Here is a 21,838-nt window from a genome sequence, read left to right as displayed (position 1 = left end):
ACATGGTCACCAACCTTATTTTCTTCCTATTTACTTCCTATTCGATGCGGGGTCACAGTGGGGCTGGAGTCTATCCCAGCTGTCATATTGTGAAGAGATAGCCAGGCTATTGCAGGGCTTGGGGTTTGTCATGGTCCCGAGTCTTCTATTCAATTTAATTTTATTTATACAGCGCCAAATCACAAAAGTCAGTCAGTCACAACAACAGGAGCGTTATATTTTAAGGTACATCCTACTTTAATACATACAGAGAAAAACCCAACAATCATATGACCTCCTATGAGCAAGCACTTTGGCGACAGTGGGAAGGAAAAACTCCCTTTTAATAGGAAGAAACCTCCAGCAGAACCAGGCTCAGGGAGGGGCGGGGCCATCTGCTGCGACTGGTTGGGGCGAGACTCTGGCTCAGTGTTTATGGTTTTTGAGTATTTCTATGCTTTGTTTCTGTTTATTTCTGGTTATACTTCAGTGTTTTTGAGATCTTAGGTTTTGCACTGTGTCTCCTGTGTGTTCCATGTGTCACGTCGAGTTAAGTTGTGTTTTCTTGTCTACATTTGTGTCAGTTTGTCAGTCAGTTGTGTCTCGATGTCGCAGTTTGTCACTCTGGTCTCTGTGCTCCATGTTCGCTCTATTTTCCTGTCAGCCGTATCCCCTTGTCAAATCCGCGTCTCTGTGTTTTGCTTCCTGTTTTACTTTGACAGTCTGTGTCCTATGTCAGTGTATTCTGCTTTATTTTCTTCGTCTCGTTATGTCAGATTAGCCCCAGCTATGCTTCCCTCCTGTTTTCCATTCCTTCGTTATTCCCTGGTGTATTTAAGCCCTGTGTTTTCCTCTGTCCGTTGTTGTGTCGTACCATTACAATGCTGTGTGTTTCCTGCTGTTTCCAGCTGTTCCTGTGTGTTTTCTTGTTTCTAGTTTATTTTTTGTATTTGAAGTGAGTTATTTACAGCCAAAAGAAAGCTGCCTCTTTTAGTTCACCCTTTCTTTTATGAGTCCAGCGTTTGGGTCCTACATCCTGCCTGCCACACAGCAAATCCATGACAAGGCTAACAAACAACCATTCACTTTCACTCCCAGTTTCAGATCTCCAACTCACCCAACATGCATGTATTTGTTCTGTGAAAAGAAGCTAGAGTACCCTGAGAAAACATTTTCATGTACAGGGACAACCTGCAAACTTCACAAAGAAAGGCCCCAGCCGGCAGATCCAGCCATTGCTAACTGCTGCACCACCGTGCCCTGCCAACCTGCAAGACTCAAAGGATCTGCTGCTAATGCCTTTGTGCTTGATACCACACCTTCAAAAGTTTTGATATCTCTGTGGGTCAGAGCGGAGCTAAAGGATCACGGTGTGGTTTTAATGATGCATTTTGTTAATGTTAAAAATCATTCATTCCTACTTAAATCTTTTGTGGGGTAGAGAGTTAGGGCAGTGGATAGTTCCTGGATAAGTACAGATTTGGATACACATTAATATTATATAAAAGGAAACAGAACTTGATGGCTATAATGAAACTAATCGTGTCATTTAGGAGATTTATGAGTGATCTACAGATCTTTGGGCCCATACTGATAATAATCAAAGCTGCGCTGTGATCCTGTTTGCAAGTTTTAAAGTGTATTATTTCAGCTATATTATATTAATATCAATAACAGCATTCACCCAGACACATTTTTTCTGTAGTATGTCTGAATCCTTACACTCCACAACCCCAGACAACACTGATTACAGTATCAGCTTCCTCCCTAACCTACAGCACATGACCGCTACACTCCTCACCTCACTATTGTGCGCTGCAGTGTATAATAAACCTTGTTTGAAGTACATTAACCTGCCTCACAACAATGGTAATGTGCACCCTGAGGGGGATACAGGCGTTATTGACTTCCTGGTCCTGGAATGTTTTTCTCCTCACTGTTAACTGAATTCACTTTTAGTTTGCAGGCACGTGCGTGTGAAGTGGATGTATGAAGGATATATCCCATTCTTTAAATGTATCAGCAAGGCTTGGCCGCTGATTGCAGTTAGGCCTGGAGTACATTCGGGCCTATGAGGCGTTAGATAGCTGCAGTCCTCTAGCTTGAAAAACTTCCTGCTTGAATAAACTGATGTTTAAAAAAAAAAGGAATTTAATTTTATTGTCAAAATGTTACAAATATCAATCAACTTCAGTGGAATCTCAGAAAAGTCCAAATTTCAGTGGCTGAGAGGGAACAAAATGTTTTGATTCTGTTAATCAGCTGAGGATTTATGTTGTATTCACAGTGGCACCGTTTTACACAGCGTGAGTTATGTAAAATCAATGATACTGCATTGATCAAACTTTCTAGCCTTTACAAATCAATTTCAATTGTCCAAGAGGGAGTAGGGTTACGAGCCGAAGCTCCTTCTGCACAGGCGCTATCTCCAGCATGTTACACTTGTTAGTTGGATGATTTTGTACTTGATTGAGCTAAAAAATAAATAAAATAAAAGCAGCAGATGGACATGCAGCTATTCAAAGCACAGGTAGATTTGTAAAAATAAGCCTCCTGTCTGAGTGCTGTGATATATACTGGAGATATAGACATATTAGGCATTTTTGTATAATGACGCTTCTTTGATTTGTGCAATAAACTAAAACTGTACAAATCTAATTACTAAATTTAAGCTTTATATCACCTCTATGAGCAGCATGTTAGCACAGGCTGGTTGGATGCTTAGACACAGATGTTTCCACTGCCGACTAATTATTCCACTGCTCGGACTGAAGGACGCTCCAGCTACGTGAGGCCAGCGGACTCCATGAACAGCAAGAATGACGAAGGTGTGACTTGACAGGTGCAGCAGGGTCAACGAGACGGCAGGCCGCGCAAACGCACGCCGCTCTCGCCGGGCACGTTAAGTGGAAACACCTGAGTTACTTCGGAAGATCTCGAGAGTTCAAAATGAAACCAACATATCGAATAAAAACAAACAAAGCGTGGCAGGAAAAGTTGATAATTAACATCGTGATATAATCCTATAAAATTTTAAGTCAGCTCACAAGCATCCAGAATTACTTTAACCTGCATCTTTTTCTCATTTCAAAATGTCTACAGCTTGTGTTTTCTATTATAAAACGTCTATTTTTCCTTTTTTATCTCGTGCCAATTTTGTCTCTTAATCAAGACAGGCTGGGCACGGCCAGGTGTGTGATTAGCTGGTGTTCTGAGTGAATGAGGCGTTATTTGTGCAGCATGAGGTCACGGACTGGTTGTCCTCCAGGAGACAGAAATCTCTTGTCTTCTCTACGGTAGTTGCTCAGCACTAAACAGCAAACAGCTTCAGCAAACTCGCTTATTGTCCAAGTTTCATTTGCTGTTGTGTTACGCGCAAAAACAGTTTTGTTAGGATAAAAAAAAGACATGGTTTAGGTCAGAAAATACACGTTCACAAGCCTCTATTTTGAAAACTAGCACAAAGGGATCCTGCCCAAGTGAACTGGCAGCGAGACTGCCCCCAGCTTTGCACGTGGCTGTTGTTGCAGATGTGGTATAGGTATTTAAAAATGATCTGCACACCATTAATCGTGAGGATTTGAGACAATTTCTCCTTTGGGGTGATGCAGTTCACGATACTGAATTCTGATTTGGCTCTAACGGGGATGGTGAGTATCCGGTCGTTAAGTCTGACGTCACTAGCCGTGTCTGGGCCTAAACTCCGCTGCAGGTCCATATATCAAACGATCACTATGGCATTACTGAGAGCTGAAAAACTGTCTTAAGTCTTTCATCTTTAATAAAATGATCAGCGTTCTGCTCTACCAGGTGTAACAATTGAGTTTAACATCCAGGCATCCATGAAAACGGAATTTATGACATTTAACGGAGTTAGAAGTTAGCAGGAAGTTAGCTCGCTAGCTTCTATCTAAATACAATATAGTCCTGACTGCGGGGTTTTGGAAACAAATTAAAACGTACAGCTCTGTTATCACTTCCAACATAAATGAAGACAGAAAACTAAACAGCAGTGACGTTTGTAGGGTTACTGAAGTTTGGCTAGCTGGTATATAATGATGTGCTACGTGACTGCTAGCGACACAGCTATGTTAGCATAATATAAACAAGCTAACTTTTTTCCACTCGATAAAAGTTAACGTGAGTGTGCTCGGTGGTCAGGAACAAATGTAATCGCATGGCAGGATGCTGTAAAAGAACCAAACTTCAGCCAGGAGAACAACTGAGATAATCCATCCACAATACGAGGTTAGTCATTCATATACTGCTGCATGGGCTGGGCTGTAGTTACATCCTAAGGTTTTAAAAACTGAGCTTAAATAAATGATTAGTAGTAATAAAAGCCGAGGGAGGTCAACAGTGATCACTGACTGTTTTAGGAGCTTTTTGAGATTAAATAGAAGAAAATACAAAACATTAAACATGTTAACAACACAAAAGCCATCTTAAACGCAGACTACTTTAGGCCCGGAAGTAGGATTCGTCACGTCATCACTTAACAACCGGATTGTGGTTACAAAGAAACTCTGTTTATGGCTCACTTAGAAACCACTAAGAGAAACCTTTTAAGCTACCGAAGTTTAACTTTTCTCTCCAAAAGTCAACTGCTACCCATATTTTCTTCGTTTGGGTTCGGACTCTATTATCACCGTTTTATCATCGGTCATCGGTCTGTTGTACTTTTCACAGTCCAGAGCACGCTCCTACTGTGCAGACACAAACCGTAGCCTCTATAAAGTCATCGGCATTACATCACGTTAGAGTCAAGCTGTTATGTTCATCATCATTCTTGTCATCGTCCTTTTCTCTTTGATTTTTGGATGTCATTTAAATAAAAACCAAAAACCACTGTCTTTTTTCCCCAGATGTTTGAAAATTAATTCCAAAAGCTCTTTGTGGAGTGATATCATTTCTAACAGCTTCAGCAGATCTTTCCTTGAAGCAAATAATCCAAATCTGCACAACATTTGGTTAATGTTTTTTTCCCTTTCTGATGGTTGTCTTCACTTATTTTCACTATTTCTATGGGTTTCAAGTCACCTTAAGGACAAAAAGCACATATTTGTCCCTTTCACATCAGCATACTTTATAAAAAAAAATCACCCTGTTGTTGTAAAAATGTCATTATGCTCTGAAAAGCATTAAAGATTCATGAACCTTCCAACAGAATGCACTGCATTTGTGGAAAAACTATGAAGTACAATGCAGCTGCGCCACTGTGGAAAGTAAACTTTTGAATCAATTCACGCTTTTAGAGCAAACACACGAGGAGACAAGCTTCTGAACAGGTTAAATCCACAGAGCTGTTTATCAAAATAAGCAGCCAGTCCAGAGTGGTCAGCCTATTGATTTTCCTGCCAAATATAATCTGTTTCACCATCATAAATCTGTGTCTGACATCTGCACAAAGCCCCATTTTAGCCAAACACTGCCAAGTAAGGCTGTTTATTCACCGATGGCCTGATAGTCTCCATGACAACGCTCACTACAATTAGACAACTGTAATCCCGCCTTCAAACATGCACACAGTTAATTATTTCAGCACAAAGTGAGAGGCGAAACGCGTAGAGGGGAGATAGAGAGGCAACTGTGGAATCCTGGCCGGCTGCTGTCACTCCTCCTCTACAGTGTGTGTGTGTGTGTGTGTGAGTGTGGGTGTGTGTATACACAGCATAGCCAGCCTTTAATGAGGACTGAACCAAAACTAAATAATAGGAAATGAAGGATGAGAATGAGAAACAAAAACAAAAGTGTACAGAGAAGTCTTTGTTTTCAGTATGCGTCTACTGAATACACAAAATACCAGAGTGTCAGTTCACACAAATGACACACACAAGAAAACATTATTAATCAACTACCTCTATCAGCCATGCAGAAAGTTTTGGTTTCATGTGTTTCATGCTTTTACCACAAACAAAGGAATGGAATTCCACTTGTGGTGCTGTGTGAAAAAATAAAAAACCCCGCAGCAATCCGACAACAGCCATTTCTCTCTGGGGAACAAAACCAGGACCGGTTTCTGTGGATAATGCACAAACACACTGTTTACGATTTCTGAAAGGAAAAGTTTTCTGTCTAATTTCGGATTGTTTCAGGACAATACTGCACTGTTATTATTATAGGTTATCATCTCATATCTTTTGAAGATTTTTTTAAAATTCTGAAGACTTAATGATTCACCTTGTTTGAAATTTGAGCACTGCAAAGTACTATGAAGAGAACTGTGTGCCTCAGCACTGGTTGAGGTCCATCATTTGTTGGACACAGACAAGATTTTTGTAGTGCAGACTTCCAGCTGTAAGCTTTGCATTAGCTGTTAAGAAATTACATCTGCTTTCATACAAACACCCCCATTTTCAGAAGTTCAAATGTAATTGGACAAACTGACTTTACTGCAGTTACAGCTTCCACTACAGCTGCTTTAATATAAAATGTTAATATAACATAAAGCAGTTTTTAAACATGTTGTTTTTCTGCTGCAAAGTCGCATATATTAACATTTGAGTCTGTGGGAACTGATTCACCGCTGGAACTACCCCCAAGTGGCCATTTGAGGAACTGCGGTTTTTGGCACTTAATTCTCCATTTTTGATTGGATGTCAATAATAATTGTTCCATCAACAACTGACAGGAAGGTTGTAAGAGTGTAATTTTACAAAGCTAACAAATGAAATATGAGATAAATGTTAATGAATGATTAAGACTGTAATAATTCGGTAATAATATCTCTTCCAGCAGTTTGTTAATATTAGCTAATATTGAGAAATTCCCATAATTCTTATCACAAGCCTGCTGAGGATTTCTATCAGCACTGTAGTGTCCCTTTCATGACTTTCAAGCATGTTAGAAAGTGGAAAACTAGAAAACAACAACATTATTGTTTCTGTCTGCTGTTGATAGAACAGTTGATGAGTGAGAGAAAATCCAATGCAATCCATTAATATTTGTGAATTGGAGAACAGCAGAACATTAAATTTCAAATGTTTCATTTATTCATTGTTTGTAGTTTTTGATGTGTGGACTGCTGACTGTTGCTAATTCTGAGGATATATGCTTGGTAGCTAAAGTTTTAGTAGGAATTCAGGAAACAGAAGAACTCTCATTTTGCTTTTACACAATTTATTACATTTAAAAGTAATGAAACAGTGTTCACCTTTGTACATGCAGCAGGTGAACGTGGTCGGTTGGTAACGTCACTTAAAAAAAACACTCAAGACAAGAATTTATATTAATAATGGCCGTCTGTAAAGCGCAGTCCTTATTTAAAAACTATTTTATCAACATATCTGGTGTGATATTTCTGCTATTTTTTAACCTTAATATACTGCTTCAGCTGTAGTATCCGAAAGCACTTTGAAATCCTTACACACTATTCTTTCAATACGTACTTTATATTTATATGGAAAACCAGTAAGGAAAGAGGCATTTTACTGGGATTTGATCATTTTGTTTACATTACACCAGTCTATGAATATAAAAAATTACTTGTAGCTTGGTTAAGCATTTGAAATGATGAATTAACGTTCATCATTGTGGTCTGTTCTGTCAGCCGGTGTTTTCTCAGTTGTTACCCGTGCATGCACTCCTGTTTTTCCACAGGATGCAGCGCCACATGCTTTCTTTCTTCTCCAACTTACTTCAAATGTTGACTCAGACAGCGCCCCGTATTCCCCGGAAGCCCTCAACAAGCACCATTTTCTCCCGCTCGTACCGTGTTAACAGAAAAAACTCATTTGCCATGTATTGTTAAAATTTTTATTAATAGCAATTTATGTCACTCAGACAGGGCCTCTGCAGAGAAAGAAAACATTTGGGCCTTGTACGAATCTATCACTCAAGTTGTCAAAAAAATTTGTTCTCATGCAATATAAATAGGCCTCGAGTCTTTGGGTAGAGAGGTGGGATCTGTTTCTGTGAGGGCGATGGGCTGGCTGTTTAGAGACTCCCCGTAAAACAGGTCATGCTGTTCACATCATGAAGCCTCAATCACAAACAAATGTTTTATTTAAAGGGCCAAAACGTTGTTTACTCCAGTCTGCTTACTCTCCTTCCCGTCTCTTCCTCTCCCGCCTGGGTGCGCTCTGTGTGTTCAGCACATTTGAATGCTGGAAGCATACTAAGAGGAAACAAAAACACTCCTGACAGGAAGCTCTACCCTGTCATGTAAAGGAACAAATAGGTGGGCATGTAGCTAAGCGAACAAATTGCACCGACGCAGTTTACTAAATGAAGTATTCAGGGAGTACAAATGTGTTAACCGTTGCAGAACTCGGGACTGCTGTAAATAACCTCGGCAGCACATGTTTGCTGAGTGGACAATGCGAGTAAAGTACAAGAGAAGTATCTACTTCGGCTGCATTTGGGATACGGGATGTTAATGAGGCGCTGCAGCCTGTTGGACTGTCAACATTTGTCGGGTTATTGTGAGCATGGTGAAAAAATATGCCTCGTCACAATCCTGCCTCTTGTCCCATTGACAACATCTGTGACCAAAAGCCAATTTTATTGACAAATCTGTTCAGGAGGCGTCTGCTGCCAGTGTTAAACTATTCATATGGTTCCATAATTCATCAGCGTTGCTGTCTCTGAAAAGAGACTTGCACTTGCAGACTTTGGGCAACATATATGGTTTAAAAGCAATGCTACTGCATTTAGATATATTATTTTAAAGATTTTATTTTGTATTTGATCTAATCCACACAGCGTCAAAAGTATACATACAGGCTCAGGTTTATGCATACACTTCCACTAATATTTGGTTAAATGTCCCTTAGGAAGTTTCCCCTCAACCAGATGCTTTTGGTATTAGCTTGGTTCTGGCATCATTCTGTCTGGATATCTGACCAATCTAATTCACAGAGTTGTAGTATACATTTAAATTGATTGGTTTCCTGGCATGGATCCAGTTTTAAAGCCAAAACTTTCAAGACTGAGGTCAGGGCATGCCTGTATGGGAATGCCATTCCAGAACCTAATGTCAGCCTGCTTTAAGAACCAGAACCAGTTTGGATGTGTGTTTGGGATTATCGTCCTACTGAAACAGTTTTTAGGTTAGTAAGCTTCACATTTACTCCTCCAAACATGCTCAGCTCTTTGTCTGGCCATAAAACATGTTGGTAACTGCAAGTTTAAGCATGCTTGAAGGTGTTAACCCTAGAGCAGGGGCTTCTTCCTTGATTGGCACCCTCTTGGTCAGTGATGAGGTAAAACTGGCTTCACTGGCTAAGTGATGCTCCAGCAGCTTCCAGTCCATGGCAAGTTTGAGCCTTGGTGGTTCCTGGGTTGTTCCTGAACATCCTAACCTATTTCCTCTCATCTGAACATGAGAGTTTGGGTCTTCTATGGACTTTGGAAGTTGAGGGCTTTAGTCAGTCATAATCACATAATCGCCAGGTGAAAGGACATTGTACTTATTAAAATGTTTAACACTCTGTATGTATATATTTGAGCTTGTATGTAGACCTTTAACAATGTGTGGATTAGTGTGAATTCAAACTTGGGCACGCAGTTCTTGTTGTTTTAAAGTCATTAAAGATGAATGCTGTACGATCATTCCACCCAGGAAAAAGAAAAATTCAAAGCCCAGATGACCATGATATTCAAGCCCACGATACATGGCTGTAGACTTCTCATTGCAGTTGTGTATATATATATCGCTCTCATAGCAGTCATTTAAAATACAGCTACTAGCATGAAGAGCCTCTTACCAGGCAACCAAAAAAGGACTAGTAAGTAATAATGTCAAGCACTTACGTGCCAGAACATTATGTCATTTTTACAGCTACAATTTGGACAAAGCCAAATTAGCTGTTTGTCTAAGTGAAGCTAAAACAGTTAAGCTAATCCTTAAATGAAATTTTTGGAAAGCTATGGGCTAGACTCTTGAATTAGCATCTAGGGGCAGTAGCTTTTGGGGGCTTTACCGACCTGTTGTGACTCCCAAGTTGTTACATACTGATTCTCAGTCAGAAGTCATAGGCTTCAACTTGTAAGACATTGTAGGTATATATGGTTAAAAGTTATAATTGAACTCAAAACTATTATGTTTCCCATAATGAACTTCCATCCTCGGCCTCACCTGTGATCTATTTCTGCCATTTGTAAGTTTTTGTCAACGTGACGGTCAGCACCACAGCAGAGAGCCAAAACTTGGACTGTACACGTGCTTATGTTCCACTTTACTTTGATGACATTCGCTTTCAAACACAAAATCTTCCCATCTTCAGCAAGCGACATGCTACTCAGAAGCACATTAGAAGCGAGTGTTTCATTAGTGCGGCTGTTGTTGTTGTTCACACTGGAAGGCTGCTGTTTTGCATATGATGAGATGATTGTGTGTGAGGGAACGAGTGGTGCTTAATGTGGTGGACAGTGATCAGTGGCGGCCCCCTCCCCCACCCTCCTCACACCCCCTCTCAGGACCGCAGGCCATCTCATTTAACAACCCCCCCCCACACACACACATTTTTTGGACAGATCGCTGCAGCTCTACAGTAAATGTGTCCTGCCTGCAACACTCACCCAACGCACAGGAGCATGTGTGCTACTGAGGAGTACTTCTAACAGGTTAAAACATCTAAAAAAACCCAAAATTTTTTGTTGTTTTTTTGCTTATTTTGTTTGTTTGTTTGGATCCCCGTCAGCTTCCGCTGCAGCAGTTGCTAGTCGTCCTGGGGGTTATTCTCATGACTAATTCATGAGATGCTGAATTATGGCTGACAAACAAGAGAAATTTAAATATGACAAGCAATAAGCCATAAAGGTTTGTACTTCAGTGCAAACTGCAGAATGATTGGGGGGAAGACAGGAAGCCTTCGGTTCTTTGGCGCCATGTGAAAATCTGACAACAGCAAGTGACCACGTCAAATACAGCTATACACTCTGTTCCTTGAGGCTTTTGATGTGTTTGTTTCCCCCCCCTCACCACCACCACCACCACCCTGGCCCCACTCTAACAGAGAAAATATGTGTTCATAGCTGCAGGCCAGCAAGATGGAGTGAAAGCGACTGAAGGGGTGGGAGGGTGAAAACCCAGGCAGGGGTGCCATTCTGCTGGCCAGAGTCTGGCTCTTCACATGTCCTCCTCCAGCACTCACAGCAGCACCACACAGTGAGACAAAAGGTGAAGGGTAGGCAGGTCATCTCACACACACACACACACACACACAACACTTTGCTGCGGAGAAAAAAAACCTCACCTTTTTTCTCCATCTCCCTCTTCATCTGCCTCTCTCCTCACTTCAACCCCATTCACCGGCAGCAGCGCCAAACCAACCTGCGTTCACTCTCGAGCAAACGACGTGAAGGTTAACGGGCCTCTTATCCCGCCTGAAACAACAACAAAAGAAACGTGGAGTGATAGTGGCGCTTTTGAATAGTTCAAAAGATGTCGGCGTGCATAAACCCCATGTCTGTCTTGATCACAAAGGAGGGTGACATGGGGGAAAATAGCACTTCAAATGATGCAACAAGACAGTGGCGACAATTTGCGGGGAGTTGCTGCAAACTGTGATCACATGTGTGAAACAAAGACCCCTTGACATTTGAAATAGATGGTTTGTTTGAGCTAAGATCAATGCTGTTGGCGAAGAAGAAAGAGGATACAACACCAAAGATTTCTCTTTTTACAGTTTTTTTTTAAACAACTTCTTTCTGCCTGTTATGTACCTGCTAAGCAAACACAGCTTAACTGGATTTTCTTCCTATTACACTTCTTATTCTGCAAGCAGTTCCTCTACAGGCTTTGAGCAGAGCTTCTCTCGGGGCACGAAACATCAGCATTATTGTTTGACTTCCTTTCCTCCCATTTTCCACGATTTCAAAGGAGTTGTGTTTATATGATGGATCTACACTATTGACTGAATAATTTCTATATAGCGTGAATATGCAAATATCTTCTCAAACGGTAGAAAATACATATCCTACGTGCAATTATGTAAATTGTCTTTGGTTATTCATTCAGTTATTCACACTTGTATTCGCTCATGCATTCATTTGCTATATTAGGGGCTGGCAGTGATGCCCTGAAAACGGCAGGCTCTCTCCGCAGGCTCTGTGGACAGACAATAGGCAGGGAGAAAATCCCCCTCTCCAGAGTTGTGCTGCAAGTTGACCCGCTCATGGCACGCAACGCCATATGGAGAGCGATTGCTTTGAAGAGGCCTGCACGGCCCTGCTCACCGATACACGACGAGGAGCGCACGCGCGTTCCTGCGCACGGGTACGCACCCTTGACCTCACGCACACGTGTGCGCTACAGTTCCACTTTCTTGTCTCCTGCTGAAAGTCGCACACCGGGATGCTGTTGCTCTGCTGCGAATGCAGTCTTATGTTTCGGATCTTTTCAGGAAACAAATGGCACTCTGAATCAAAAGTGTCATCAAATCTCTGCTGCTTAGCAAGAAGAGAAATTAGGTTTTGACAAGCAATATTGGACAATGAGGAAAGCAATCTTCATGAGAAACACTGATGCGGTGAAAGATGGAGGAAAGACATGCAAAGACAAAGTTTAATCGTCGAACGGTTCTGTTTCCTGCACGAGGAACAAGTAAACTCATAAATATGCTTTCTGGGCCCACATGGGTGGGTCATTGAAAGGATTGATTTCCACGAGGACTGACGTGAAAAATGTACGCATAATGTTCACGACACATGGTTCTGATCAGACTTTTGACCTCCACGTAACCTGCAATCACTAATATGGAGCTTGCTTCCATATGGGGAATGAGTGCAGTATTAAAGGTGACATGCAAAGAAAGAAGGCGAGCTTAGAAAAATAAAGCACTGAACTGTACTGTGTCATAACTGGCCAGTCACACTGAGATATTTCCATTCCTGAATAGCTTCACTGTATAATGTAATGCACGCTCTGGTGCTGATATTGTGAGTGTGTGTGCGTGTGTGTGCCTTAAGAAGGTTATTTTGCCATTTCTCCCACCTCTACCCTTCTCTCCTGTATCCACTTTAATTCATTAAAACTCGTGCATTAAGGTGGTATTGATTAGTAAAAGCATGAAAAGCAAAGGGGCATACGTAAGCGTCTTGACTAATATAGCAAAGCCTGTGCTTACCAGCTCTAAAAACCATGAAACAAAACAAAGCCCACAAAGTGGTAGTGCTGTAGTGCAGCACTACACAGCATACACTGAGGCAACAGTCTAGTATAAAGCATTGCTGGAGGGTGAGAGCACGTCCCGTTGCGATACCCAGGGTGACTTAGAGATATGTTGAGCAGAGGAACAAAGAACAGGAAGGAAATGCAGACGGCACACGGAGCAAGGAAAACATTTTCAAACACGACAGCAAAACACAGCCTCCAACAGTCGTCTGGATTTACAGAAGAAGTTGATGAGTTCAGCTTGTTATTGGTCACCCGGTTTCATCCCTGGGTGCAGCATGTCTCATATGGGAAAACATTACAATGTTTCATTTGTAAAAGGAAAAAAGTCCATGTTACGCATTAGTTGTGCATATTCTTCATATAAAACCACTGTTGGAGATCAGTATCTATCAAATCTGAAACCATTTTCTAATAAAGTAAACACTGCTGGTAATTTGGTAAACTAAAATAAGTAGAACTCAATGGCGCCTAAGTCATTTTAAAGAGCATACTATCAAATCATATATTGACATCCACAATGTCAGAAAATAAAGTACTGTTTTGTATCTTTATTGGTACTCTCTATGGCAGCGGTCCCCAACCTTTTTTGTGCCACGGACCGCTTTGTGCCCAACAATATTTTCACAGACCGGCCTTTAAGGTGTCGCGGATAAATACAACAAAATAAAACTAGTACCGGTACCGAAAAAAAGAAGATTTATTCATTACAAACGTGAAAAAACCTAGGAAAACCGAGTTAATGAAAAAAAAAAACGATAACAAAATAACGCTAAAACCCCTGAAAACCATACGTTTCACACCCGAGTCTCAACTCTCGCAGATGTAGTGCAGCAGTGTTAACTTAGTGTGATACAAGATTAAAAGTGTGTTTTATTCATAAGATATTAGCACATTGTAAATGTGATGCGCACAGAGATTTCTCCAGATTCTCAGAATCTTTGGACACGATTATGTTCTGTAGATGATCCTTCATGATTCATTTAGAGATTTAACACTGACCAACGTTATTTTGAAACTGGTCACAGTTTGTACACGAAGATTTTTGCAGACTGGTAAAGCTCTTTAATTCAGAGAAACTCTCTAACGCGCTCTTTTTAAACGCAATCATGTTTCTGACACTTTTCTAATGAACATAATTAGCAACAAAATATTCCAGCCTTTTCTTTTAAGGTCTACTTACCCCTCCCAGTCCCACCTTTTTTGAGACATGGTGCTACCATCAAAATCAAAATGAGCTATTATAGAATATCTTTTGTGAGACAGTAAAATTTCTTAATTTAAACATTTCATATACCGTATTTTTCGGACCATAAGGCGCACTGTCGATTTTTGAGAAAATGAAAGGATTTTAAATGCAACTTATATTCTGAAAAATACGGTATATCTTCTATGTTCTATTGTGAATAAAATATGGGTTTATCGTTGCATTCTTTGTTTTATTTACATTTTCCACCGCAGGTCAGCTTTTTTGAAACTGCAGGTTGTAAGAGTGCAATTAATATTTTCCTAATCAGTTTTTTTATTTGTCCAACACAGAATATCTCCTGATGATCCACCTTTGAAATTCAGACGAAACATTGAAAACATGGAAAACATGGAACGTTTCATGGACGTTAATTAATATATGAATAATTTAAATACTTTAAATACTCCCTCCACTATTGTGTAACAGTTTGCCAGAGACATGTAAATGATCAATAAATGTGATTTCTCTCTTTCTTTATTATCTTCCACGTATCAGAAGGATTGCTTTTGGAGCTCCTAAACACAAAGTGAGAGACATTTAGTGCAGGTTTAACCAGCTGATGTCAAGATCTTCAGTTTGAAGCACATTCAAACTTTTTCTTTTTCTCACATGACCTATTGACATGTTGATATCGTCCATGTCCAAATGAATGAAGCATTACTTTTTAGTTTCAGTTTTCTCAAAACACACAAGGAGTGCTAGACTACTTCTAAATATCCGAGCTACACCTGTTAAATATCCACATCTTTCTTCAGTTCTTCACTTTGTTTGTGTTTGTGTAAGTCACTGTAGAGGGTTAAGCTAATATAAGCACAAACACTCCTTTCATTTGATACTTGAAGCCATCTTTTGAAGAGAGCTTTTTTTTTTGCTTTGTTTTTTCCTCCCTCAATAAGTGCAAGTTGTCCCCATGAGCCACACGCAGGGCCTGAAATGCTCCACGCTCCATGTTTGGGTAAACTGCGTAACAAATTGGAGAAAAAGGCTGAAGCTGGAGAGACAGAGTAAACTCCCTCTTGGACAATAGCATGCTGTATTATTAATACAACAGCATAGGTCCCGGCATTGTAACCTGCTAAGATGGGGAAACATGCTCATCGATGATATCAAGGTGACTGAACACACACGGAGCAGCAGGCCAGCTGCTGTTCAGGCTGCACGGTGGGGTTCACGCTGCGGACTAGGTGCCCGGCTTCATAATTGGGAATTATTAAACAAGGCTCTAGCAGCGAGGTGATCACGAAATTGTATTTCCAGTCTTGAGGGATGAAAGCAAGAAGTGAAATGTTGGCGTTTGTTAGGAAGCGAGGAAAAAAAAAATTGAAGAGTCTTGTCCTAAACCTCCCATGATTCAATTTCTTTTAAGAAACAAAGGAAATGCATTTGGACAAGCAGGGAGATGGATGATACAGACTGCTGTTGTAAATTGTACAATGTTGTAAATTGTAATCTGGATAAATATTTCAGCAGCAACCGCACCAGCATGATGAAATGCGTGTTGAGATGTTGTCCATTTTTCTAAAGGCGAAACAAGCTAGCACAGACAAACTCAGAGTCAGCTGAGAGAAAGACCCAATGCGCGCAATGACAAACGACTCGATCAGTAACCGTGACGCTGACCGTTTGTGCACTTTTATTTTTTACTATCAACATTTATATTTATCATTCTGACTAATAAACCTGATGTTTTAAAGTCATTAAAATAAAAATCATGCATTTAAAAAAAAAAGCTGTATTTTTTTATGCAGGCCCATGTTTGACTACCTTTACTAATTAAATATTGTTAGAAGCCAGAAGCAAAGAGAAGGGTGTAAGGTAAGGCATAAAATAAAATATCAAGATGATATGTGGTCCCTCAACAAAGTCTTTACTCATTTGTTTTATTTCCAGAAATTTCCTTGTGATGGAAATGATAATGTGAGCCATACTAGCGGGCGACATGGTGGAATTAAAACAAACAACAACAAAGAGTATTGCATAAAACTTCATTTACATGTAAAGCTGATCTTGTGCGAGTGGAAACATGAACCTCCTGCCTGGGCAGAGCTCACGTGGCTGCTGAAACAACACAAACAGTACAGAGGAGACGAGAGTGTGTTTTACACGTCGTGCATCACATGCATTTCTACTTGCAGCATAGTTGTTAATAATAAACATGTGTATGTAAAAATGAAATAAATAAATAAATAAATAAGAAAGGGGCCACGAGGCAAATCCCTTTCTTTCCACGTTCCAGCAAGTGGAAAATTATTCAAAAAGTGTGTTCAACCTACATACCTTTTACACCAATTTAAGGTGACTGTGACAGTGAAAGCATCTCAAAATGTAGCATAAAACTGACCCTGATGCAAGTGCTTTACTTTCTTAAAGCTTTGTCTTCAATGACTTTATAAACAGTTAAGTCTGGCTCAGAATAAAAACGGTCTTTGGGTGAGTATAAAGTAAAGTAAAGGCAATAAGTGTGTGTGTCACCTACCTTGATCTCTTTTGTCTCTCACCATTCGATAAACAAAAAAAATCTTTTTATGCCTGATGAAAGGAAACCCCAGTTAACCAAACTGGTTGAAATAAAAACTTTCATAAACAGAAATAATTTTCCTTGAGCTTTTATGGGGTGTATCGTTGGGTTCACAGGGTGTCAATTTGTCCCTGACATATAAATATAAGAAAATTGGGTACATTCATTTTATAAAGGAGACTGCAAGATCGCACTTCAAATACAGGCATCACGGCACACGGCGGCAATATAAAAATAAGCAAATAAATAAATAAAACAACCAACAACCTTGCTGTGTTTAACTAAATATTAAGTTAAACTTTCTAAGGGGAGCAAATCAGAAAAGTGTGACAGCCGACACGCGTCTCCGAAATGAGTTCATCTCACTGGAATCATTACTTTGGAGCTGCGAGCCGAACATTTTCCTCCATTGCAGCAGTTTCAAATCACAATGCAATAATATTTTCCAGCATAATCTGAAATGATGTTGGGGGTGGGGGTGGTGGTGGAGGGGGTGGCTTGATGTGGCAAAGGAGCAGTGGATGTTAGTGATTGTCCTATATTGCTCATGCTTTCATGGATTACTTAATTATCAGCCCGTGCCGACGTTCTGCTCTGTTAATGGTAGGCAATATGGCCCTTACCTCACTTAAGGAATAAATTGCATTGCTTCATCTCTCTCCATCTTGTAACGAACACACCCTCCCACACGTATAAACATCCCTTCCTTCCTCTCTTCACTGCTCACGTAGATCATTTAAGCCGGAATGGAATAGTTACTAAAGCAAATTCCCAATGAGATCTGGCATTTTCTCACAATAACAATTCCTTTAATTGGACACTTCTACCTATTTCCCCGCAACCTGTTTTATTCATCTTTGCAGAAATCGGGGATAAGATCCACATCGACACACGCTGGGTTTATGATTTTGAATCACGAAGAGTGAAACTTCTTAGAGAAATTGCTATTGCCTCAGTGGGAAGCATTGTTGTGAGCAGAGGTTTGGAAGATTAAAAACTATATATATCAAGTTAATCATGAACTCGGTTAGTCAGAGAGTCGTAAGGCGCGGCGTGAAGAGAGAGGCACATCTGAAGGAAGGGGACGGAGTGACAGGCGATACTGTGGGAAAGTGACATCAAGATGCGAGTGTCATTATCAGAGGACGTGGTGGCCTTTAAAATGACAAGGAAGAAACTGAAGCAGACCACCCTGCTGTAACAAAAGTACATTCTTTATATTTGCTGATGGCGCTCAGAGCGCTGTCACATCTTTCAGCGTAAAGATGTCTTTTCCCATCCTAGATGTACAGTCGGCATCAAACGTTCGTGTATGCACGCATTCGGCAGACAGAGCGATACGTTAGCGTTCACTTGTAGGAATACAAACAGTGAAGCCGAACACCCTCCCTCCACCTTGTAAGTAGTGGTACGAGCACTACTGTCAGCGTCAACACCTGAGAGCTGCGCAGGTAGTGTGCAGATGGTTTACGAGGCCGTGTTTAGCTGAAACCTGCTGCTCGCTGCTGCCAGATCTGAGAGCACACTAAATCAAAACAATCAGCTGGAAGACACTAAAATGCTCCGTAGATTTGAAGCTTTGGGCGTTGTGTCTCTGCGGGTTCATCACTAAAAGTGATTTCTTCCACTTTATGCGCAGGCATTTGATTCATTCTTATTGTGATCAAACCGATTAAAGCAGCTCCAAGCAAATATAGAAAAGAATCACGTACAAAAAGATTCCCCTAAGTGAGAGGCATATTATTTAACTTTAATTTTTTTTTATTACTGATGCATTTGTATATGCAGCATGCTAGTGTTGTTGGTTTAGCTTCTTTTACCTTTTTATGGGCAACTTTATAATTTAACGGATAAAAATGTATTATATTTTGCAAAATAATGTCATACACATTATGCGTATGTGTGTAAAATCTGCAACGCTTCTACAGGTGGTAGGGTTTTATTCGGTAAAAAAAGCAAATGCTTGGTTACATCCCATCACTGGTTAATTCGGGAAATATAATATTTTAATGGACACTCACAGTGAAGGAAAATGAAAGTTGATGTTAAAGGGATAAAATGTCACCTTCGAGAATGCGCATATTTACAGTTTGTTACAGTAAAGTGTAATTACGCAGCATGCCTGTAAAGACAGCGGAGATGTGTGTCTGCAGAAGGTGGCAACGCACATGCACCTACAGCACAGCGAGAACAGCGAGAGTCTGACACCTCTCTAAACAGTCCCATCGACCTCTTTGTGAGCTGCAGTCTCAACAGGAAGTCTCCTCTGTTTTACACTTTGACTCTAGTAAGATTGCGACTCGCAGCAAGGCAGCACAAACAGGCTCCTAAACCCTCTTAATACTTGTTGTCCAGGTCCGTGTGTTTCCCCCGCGCGGGCCTGTTTGGAGTAAATATCCACACTCGGATCCTTTGCCAGAGGATTATTGAACATTAATTACATTAGCATTTTCTCTCTGACAACAAGGTAGCGTCTTATCTGTGATCTTCAAACTGCGACTGGGAACTATTGATCTGGGCCATGTTGTCATTCAGATGATAATTAGGTGCAGGTGAGGGGTCAGCCTCCAATCCGTTTGAACATCTGGATGAGAGTTCCTCAAGGACAATGGGAGCCACGGGGTGCTGCCACTCTGTCGAGCCCCACGTGTCTTCATGTGCCTAAGTCCATTATACAAATTGTCTAATTAATTCCCACATTCCAGCAGTGTGGCCCAACAATCAATGCAGACAAAAGCACTGGGAAAGAGAGCCGTGCCGGAGCCCAGTGTACAGTTACAGTCCAAGCTAGAGGGGATGCACCTGCTGCAAGCTCTCGTCCTGACCTTTTTAATCGGAGAACACACCCATACACACACACATATAGAGTTTAAATTAAGATCGTCCAGGAGAAAATGTACATCCACTTTATTTTAGCAATTATTTCACCTGTAATGGTGCAGAAACTGTATGATCAGGTATGACTGCACATATTATTTTGTGACTTTGACTCTCTTTTTTTTGACAATCTTATCTTCTTAAAGAGGGAAAACCATTAACATTAATCTGTAGAGATTCTGGGCTAACAACATACTGTGAGCGTGCCATAGCTGTAGAGGTGGTGCTATCACAGGTTACTCTTATCTATAATTAAAACTGTATTTTAAGGGACATGCAAATGGGAATATTAGCAGCCCTAACATATAACCTTCTCAGTGTGGTGGGGACAGAGTTGAAAAGAACCGTTTTACAGAGATCCCACTCCCCCCCCCCCCCCCCCCCCCCCCCCAAAAAAAAGTAGTTCACCTATTCTTTTTTTCATAAGTAAATAAATGTAATCTCCACGGGTGCATTAAATTCTGTCGCCGCTGCATTTATGTTATCATTAATGAGATGAATAATTCCGTTTGCACACCGCAGAAGTGCTTACAGCAGAACTTTGGAAGAATCAACTGAACAAATTGTGTTAGAAATTCCTAAATGATCTTGTTCGGAGTGTTTAAGAGTGGGAAAGATCTCCTGCCTCACAGCACTGTGTACCAAGGCTTGCGTGCTTGACCACTTTGAATAACAGTTTGTTAATCCACAGTTCAAAGGAAACCAGGGCAGAGCAGGCCAGCATCTGTTGTTCTGGAGAATTTTTTCCCCCCGAAAGTATATATAAGCACAGGATATAAAAGAGAAAGGGTTCTTTTAGTCTGTAAATGATTATTGCCTCTAAATTATAACACAAAGAGCCCGTGGCCCTGTTAGCGAGACTGTGTGAGCAGTTGTCGCTACGGGAAACAGCTTATCGTGGTTTCTGTTAACATGTTGCAATGTAAATGAACAGCTAAACTGTACTTGATCCAAATGTGCAAATGCAAAACATAAATGTAAATCAGTGTGTGTGTGTGTGTGTGTGTGTGTGTGTGTGTGTGTGTGCCTGGGGCAGGATGCAGACAAACAATGCAAATATTGCCCCCTTGTGGTTCATGAGCACTCAAGGGTGTTCCAGCCAGCTGGGACAGCAGAGCCACAGTACCTGTTACAGTCAGATTACAGGAGCTTAAAATAAAGGAAGGTGCTTTCTTAACATGCAGTGGAAAGAGTGACAAGAGGTGTGTGTGTGTGTGTGTGTGTGTGTGTGGCTTTTTAGCTTTTGCATGAAAATGAAAATAAATATTGTTTTTCTGCAACCAAACCTGCATTTTAGGTTCCCTCCCTTTTTTTTCATATCTCCACGCGTGCCCCTCTTTGCTCCGCTCGCTCCCTCTCTTTCTCTCATTAGAGCCGAGTAAATTTCAATGTCACTTAAAGTCACGGCTGTAATTTATTGGCTCCTTAATACTGACGGACAAAGGTCACGAGGAGCGCTGTGAGGCGTTCTATCAGGTTTATCTGTGCGGGTCATTAACCTTGACCTGGTGTAAATGCACTCCAGTCCAGGAAGGTCCCCCCCCCCCACCCCCGTTCCACCCATTGCTACGCATGCACGTTTCTCCATGCCCCCAAGAAGTTCCAGTCTGCGACAGTCACTCACTCCACTGCCCCGTTAGCTCAAGTGCTTTAAACTTGCCTTAATTGTCATATGGCAGCCAACGCAGCTTTCTTAATTGATCTGACCTTTCACAGCGCTTTCTAATTTCCAATCCCGCTTTCATTGTTCCATCTGGCACTTTTAAAGCGACATCTGGTTGACTGTACTTTTACCCGGTGATCTCTGCACAGATATTTTTAAACTTAATGTATGCTTCAACAGATGTTAGTTTTTATAGGTGAGCGAGGCGCTACGCTGCAACCTCCAACACCGACCCGTGCCCATAATACTTCCTCTCAACAATTCAAATATTGACAGCAGAAATGGCAAGCCCAGGTCTCCGGCAAACTCGGTGTTATTAAGTCAGGCTCCTTGTTTTGCTTCCCCATTAGTCGGACAACAATTCAGCCCAGTCTTCTCTAATAACCGGCCACAAATAAAACATCAGCTTTCAGTTTATGAACAAATAAACAAGTC

The 21,838-nt window shown here is 40.9% G+C and overlaps 1 long non-coding RNA gene across 1 annotated transcript in view; it reads right to left on the bottom strand.

Annotated features, from left to right (window-relative positions):
* LOC146519100 (uncharacterized) overlaps nucleotides 1-21,838 on the bottom strand; it is a 47,617-nt gene extending 25,779 nt beyond the window's left edge. The window contains exon 1 of the long non-coding RNA XR_014874266.1: nucleotides 1-21,838. This exon is cut by the window's left edge and continues 13,083 nt beyond it. This is a non-coding gene — a long non-coding RNA (uncharacterized LOC146519100).

The sequence above is a fragment of the Neolamprologus multifasciatus genome, chromosome 5, assembly GCF_963576455.1.
Source record: "Neolamprologus multifasciatus chromosome 5, fNeoMul1.2, whole genome shotgun sequence".
Taxonomy (NCBI): Eukaryota; Metazoa; Chordata; class Actinopteri; order Cichliformes; family Cichlidae; genus Neolamprologus; species Neolamprologus multifasciatus.
This window is presented reverse-complemented; position numbering and strand designations above follow the sequence as displayed.